This window comes from Cebidichthys violaceus, unplaced genomic scaffold, assembly GCF_023349555.1.
Source record: "Cebidichthys violaceus isolate CVI_PGR_0920_01 unplaced genomic scaffold, fCebVio1.0.p SCAF_13, whole genome shotgun sequence".
Taxonomy (NCBI): domain Eukaryota; kingdom Metazoa; phylum Chordata; class Actinopteri; order Perciformes; family Stichaeidae; genus Cebidichthys; species Cebidichthys violaceus.
This window is the reverse complement of record NW_027176296.1, coordinates 15,488,882-15,495,533: the sequence shown is the minus strand read 5'-3', so window position 1 is coordinate 15,495,533 and position 6,652 is coordinate 15,488,882.

Sequence of the window (6,652 nt, the reverse complement as noted above, 5' to 3'; positions counted from 1 at the left end):
AGTGTAGCGCGACTCCGACTTTGTCACAGAGACTTTGTCAGGATCATCTGAAACCAGGGGCTCCAAGTGTGTTGTCCACGCGCGTCAGTGCGCTCAGGAGGCTTGTCAGGAGGTGAAGCTGTCACGGTGAGCTCATCTTCAGGACAAAGTGGGAGATGAGATAACACACACAACATCATATTTCTTCTTGTGGTTACGCTGTAAAACTTTGGCTCATCGCCGCAAAGTTCAGCTGCGCGCACACACACACACACACACACACACACACACACACACACACACACACACACACACACACACACACACACACACGCTGTCACCCAGCTCTTTGTTGCGCGCGCACACACATGCTTGCCAGATGCACATATAGCATGCTATAAAGCAAACATTTGCGCATGCATGGGTGCATTGAACCAACGGATTTGCTCACATATGCATTGGTGTGCACGGAGATAATTCAACGATGCGTACATTATTGCATATTACACACTGCCATATAATATACATGTTTATTATGCATAGTTAATGCAGTTAATGCAGCATCTGCAGCGCTCGGCTCGGTTGCTCTTATTGCTCAGGTAACGGTTGAAAGGAAGCAGAAGGAAGTCACTGAGAGGAAAGCGCTCATCTGCAGCACCCTCTAGTGGAAACAAAATGAGCGTACAGCAGGATGATGGGAAACGCTTCGGCTGTGGTGAAATCATACAGAGAAAGCGTTGGAATTATTAGTGTGATTGACACATTTAGAAAGTGGGTTGTTGCATAGTGTGCATGTACATCTACTGCATGGATGGTCTGTATAATAATGTAGGTAATACCTGATAAAAAAAAGGGGCACAAGGAAATGGTAGCGTTTGAAGTTATAGTAAATTATAATTCTGGGTTTTGGCAGCTTGAACAATAATTTACCCAAGGGCAGTAGTGGCCTCATTAATCATTATATCATTACACTATATTTTACTTTTTTTCAGATTTTGCACACATTCAAACACCCTGTGTCTCTTTGCTGCTGTGTGTGTCCTTGGGGGGGGGGAAAAAGAGTAAATTTAAACCTAAAACTTCAGACAGAAAAACATTAAATGAGGCAGTTCTTCCATCAGAGCGTTCTTTGAATTCATGCACACAGTGCACCGAGCCCTCCTCCGACTGAAAGGCATGAACAAACAGTGCAGTGTACCTTCAGATTGTAGTTGAACTCGATCGAAGCCCTCCAGCACAGACAGACAGTGAGAGGGATGAGTGTGTGTGTGTGTGTGTGTGTGTGTGTGCATGTGCGTGCGTGTGTGTGTGTGAGGAGTGCAGACTGAGACTGGGAGCCAAAGTCTGCATTCCACGGCGCGGCTCTGGCACCGTCCGGAGCGCTGTAGCACATTTATTCCAGCAGCTGAATGTACAGGAAGCTGCTCGGCTTCACCGCGCCAAAGCGTTGGCGAATATCTGGCCTGTAGGCGTCTGAGGGCATCACATGCTGCCACGCTCCCACCACGAAAGAGTTCATCTTTGATATTGAAATTGACAAGCTGGGTGCCCAACATATACATATTTTTTATATATATATCCAACTGGGATAATCACAGCGTGCTGTCATTCTGAGATCAGAGTGCAAAGAAACTCAGTTCACTGTGGATCTTCTAACTTCTCCGGTTGGGGAATCATTAAAACAGTCCCATCACTTGATCCCCCCCCCCCCCTATGGCAGTGTTGCCCTCATACCCAATTGCTTCTCAATTAAATTGAAAGCGTTGCAGCATGCAAGCGCAACAGTAAATAAATCAGCCGCGCGAAAGCTCAAAGACTGTCAATCAATTATCCCATTAGTGAAGAACTTTACCCAAACAGGCCTTGTTGTTCCTGCGTGTGATTACCAACTCAAGCGGACCAGCGTGCTCTCATCTAGTCCGGGATAACAAGGCCCCAAACCAGTTGTTTTCCTCGCGTGCAAAAGCATTAACTTAACAACAGAGCCAGGGGTCATCCGCTATTCTCTTTACAGAGCAATCACGGGAGGCAAAATGGGCTCATCGCAATAATGAGCGCGCACGCACCGCGCCCCGACACGGACTCGCTAGATCTCTCTCTCTCTCCCGCTTTGAAGAGAACAAACACGTCGGTGAAAACTTTTAAGCATTCCCATCTCTGTGTCTCTTTCTCAGATATGTTGCGAGAAGCAAACAAATCTCGTTGCCGAACTCCAAAGCGCCGCCGCTCTCCAGTGTGCAAAACTAATCAGCCCGTGTTACTCGCCCAAGGTCTTCCCGCTCTTTTTTTTATTTATTTATTTATTTTTTTTATTAGCAGTGTTCGGCCCCCACAGTGAGGCAACATGAAAGGGAAAGCGTGGGCGCTCAAAAGAGGGGCTCCGTCTTTCGCAATTTGTGTCAATCTAGCTTGCTTTAGCGTGTTTACAGAGAGATCAATTCCCCAACTCCGAGGGGCCGACATTGTCAAAAATGAATAATTTAATAATGATAACCTTAAACTTTATGTTTTGCCATAATTGCCTCTGTAATATTCTTCCGGATTTTTTCTTTTTTTTTTTCTTCTTTCTCTCGCTCAGCCACAGAAACACGAATCAAAGCGGTGCTTGTATATTTCGTGGTGGTGACAAAGTAAATGTGTTTCTTCTAATGACTCTGACCGTCAGTTGTTAACAGATTTGGAGAGGAAGCTTTCGTCTTTTGAGGCCCTGATGTCTTCTCATTCATCCCGACGTCTACGCAGACTTTTAAGCATTTTAAATGACTGCAACGTTCACACAGATTACTTTCCCTCGCCCTCTACTTAGCCCATAAATCCGCGGCACCATTGCGGCCGGCAGCCCAGCACCGCGCCACTCTGCTAAACCCATCCCACATCTCAAAAAAAAAGTGCTTAAGATCTCGCACGGGCATCGGGATGTGGATATCTGCGCCCCACATGGCTCATCAATGAATTATGGGCCCACTGCTTTCCAACAGACGCCGCCGTGTGAGATCTGCTTAGCTGATGAAAAATTACATCAACATCAAAGAAGTCCTCTTAAAAGAGCAAGTTTAGAAGAATTAATATTTGATGGCGCTGAAAGCCTTGCATAAGCACACAGGCAAACGAGTGCCTGGTAATCTCTTAAGAATATTAAAAGCCCTAATATGCCATATTTACTGATATTAAGGATTAAAACAGCATATAATATGCGTTTAAAAAGCGTTTTGCATATCAAAATACAATTTGTGAGCGGTGATTTAATGGTAGTTAATAAGACTCATTTCAAAAGGCATAGCAGGAGTGGACACAGCAGGCTTCCCTCTGCCACCTTGTGGTCGATTTATACCACTGCAGGGGAGGAAGGGCTGTTCAAACATCATGACCTACTATACACACTTGACGTGGTTCATGTTAGAGTTGCATTTTTAGCAGTATTGCTCCTCATTATAACGTTGTCCGCGGCTCTGGAGGAGCGTTGTGACGTCTTCTCTCACATCGCCTGAGTTATCCCTCATGCATGCGCCCCGATGTTTGGCAGAACCGGTGAACTGCAAACTGCCCTCAGACTAGAGTCTTGCATTCGGCCTTGGAGGTTTTAAATCCTTATTAATTAATGGTTTGTTTTTAAGATTCTTGTCACTAAATTATTGAATTCCTGTTCATTGTGTAGTTGTGTTGTTTCTGTTTTGCCGGTTATGTTCTCGTGAGTGTTTTTTGCGCTCAGGTCTCAGATTTTGATCGTAGTGACACTACGCTAAATAAAATAAATACATAAATAAAAAAATCATAATGGTTATTTCAGTTTGGGCTGAGAAAGACTGCGTTACAAACTGGGTGTGTTGAGTTTGAAAATAATTTACCACACACACACACACACACACACACACACACACACACACACACACACACTGGGAACCAAAAGTCAAAATATTAAAGTCTAAGTATCCTGCTTTATTTTGACTTTTTTTTATTCTCATGATCTTTCTCCTCTGAGGCCTCGGACTTTTTGGGAAGTACAATACTGAAACTGTACTACTACTGTACTCTATGGAGAAGCAAATGGAGATCATTTGGATATATGCTGCATAATGAATACTTTTGCCTTTATGTTACATTTTGCTGACAACACTGCTTTTTTTTGCACCGCTTCAGTCCATTTGTGTGTCTGCCTACCAACCCACAAATAAGATGACCCAGTCACTTTTTTGTGGGTCCGCCTGGATCAGAACGCATCCGATTCTACAAGCCAATCAGATTCGGCTCCACTTCCTATGTCACATGCAGCTAATTGGCATATATACCCCCCCCCCCCCCTTATCTGAGTATCCACCCGCGGCTTGAGACCTACCTCTGCAAAGGTGCGCCATATTGAGCGGTCTTAAAGACACAGGCGCTAAAACGGAGCGTTTCAGAAAGAAGCTGAATACAGGCATATTCTGACAATCACTATGAGAAAAATAAAGTGTTTTTTGAACATTAAAGCCTGTAAACATGTTCTAGTAGAAACCCAAAGCACGAGTATGAACCTGGAAACGAGCATGATACGTCCCCTTTAAGTAAAGGATCTGAATATTTGTCCCACCCCTGCAAATTCGTAAACACCTTAAATGATGGGTACTGTTCCTGTGACCCCAGGTGACTTCATATGGTTAAAATGAAAACGTCTGTCATCTCTCAAGTCGGATAGATCATGTTTTTACAGAAAGTGTCGGGGGGCCTTTTACGGACACACATTATGACATGTCACAGTAGGAAAAGCACGGGTCTAAATAATGTATGAATGCATGTCAATGAGTGGAAATGTAAAAAGGTCATCACTGGTGCTCAGCCGCTGCAGACATGGGACTCACGTTTGAACTGAGGCATCATTTATGATAGGAAAAATGAATTTCAAGCAGCGAGGAGCGGTCCGGTGCCGACCTTGAATTGAAACCGGGGCCTGAGACAGCCTTTCATTAGTGAGCCGTTTCACCTGAGCGAGGCCGCTGCGCCCGAGTGAGTGAACTCGTAATTCCTCGTACTGTCTTGTGCCCCCGCGATTTAAACTTCTCTGCCTCTCTTTGTTAACTAGCTTCAGTATAATGATGTAGTTTTCTGTGATGTTCCAACACCATGGCTGGAGGCAGGAGTTTAGTCAGCAGCAATGCAGGATCAAGAAGAAAAAAAAAGAAAGAAAGTGAGCCACTGAAAAATGGAGAAAAATGGCTCGCAGTACCCCAAGGTAGGAAATAAATTGCAGACGATAACTAGTGAAGCGAGGCACAAACAGCATAATAAATTGTTCGAGATTTTTGCTCTCATTTCGCGGCGCAAAATCAAACTTTGGAGTGCACAGTTGGCAGGCCATTAAAAGAATTACTTCATGCTCTGAAAACAGAGGGCTTGTGTCAATCCCTATATCTTCTCTGCAGAAAGACAACGCACTCCTCGGAATTGCTTTGTGTTGTCTGCCATCTGGGCGGGTGCGCCGATAAGCTCAGATCACAGTGAGGCAAGCACAAATACAGTAAGTGACTTGGAAACAGCTTTGAAAGAAACACATCTCTGTTGAATGAGGAGCTAAAGCATGCGCTAACACACACTGGCGTGGGGTGGATGAATATTAATGCACAAATATTTATGTCTTACAGTTTCTCTCAATATATCAATATTAATGATTAATGATCCGCATTCCACACGTTAAATAATTGAGCAAAAATAAATAAGTCATATTTTGCCCACTTTAATGAATATTCAGCAGATTTGGAGAGTCGTCTGCAGACTATTTTGTGTTGATAATAGCAGTCACTGGAGCAAAGTACATTCAAAGATTTGTTAGTTGTTTGCTTAATCCAATCAATGTTTTATTATGTTTATGAAAATGAGAATTACCACTCCAATCAACCACTGCACACCCACACACACACACACACACACACACACACACACACACACACACACACACGTACAAAATGTTTTCCCCAACGCACAGCGAGTGTCATAAACAATAAAAGTATATCGTGGTTTGAATTGCGTCATTGTGTTTCGTGTAACAATAACAGGGTCTGTCTGAGCATTTGGCTGGACTTACAGAGGAGTGATGGCAACGGCACAGTGGCAATGTGTCCCAATGCACAAAGCTTCCACTTTCCAGTCAGTTTAACGTTTGACAAAAACGCATCCAGACACTTTGATTGTCTTCTAATAAGATGGAAGGGACATACAATTAAACATATTGGCTCATCACCGCGTCAATCAGAAGCTAACCATGCTTAAAGCTTGTGTTCCGGTCCGATGGAGGTCAAACAACATTAACAGGAATGATCATTGGGATAAAAACACGTCGAGGCTGACATGACGAGGTTTGAAATGCCTGATGGAATCGTGGAAGTAACACTTGGGCAGGAAAAAAACAAACATGTGACAGTATTAATAATGTATTTCCAAGCATGCATTCTGCATCAATATTCTGCAATTTAAATGAGGGTTAAAGCGGGACATATATAAATAAATATATAAACAGTAGCATACTTTTTTTTCTACCATTCAGTGAAACTTTCATTTCATTTTTTTTGGGGGGGGAATTCAGATCTTGGTTACAAAAGACGAATTTAACCCTTTGTGTCCTAGTTACGCTGTGGTCGACTCCGTTGTGGTTTGTGGAACCCAGAAGAGAACAACTGCTTTATCCTGTTTAGTCATATACGCT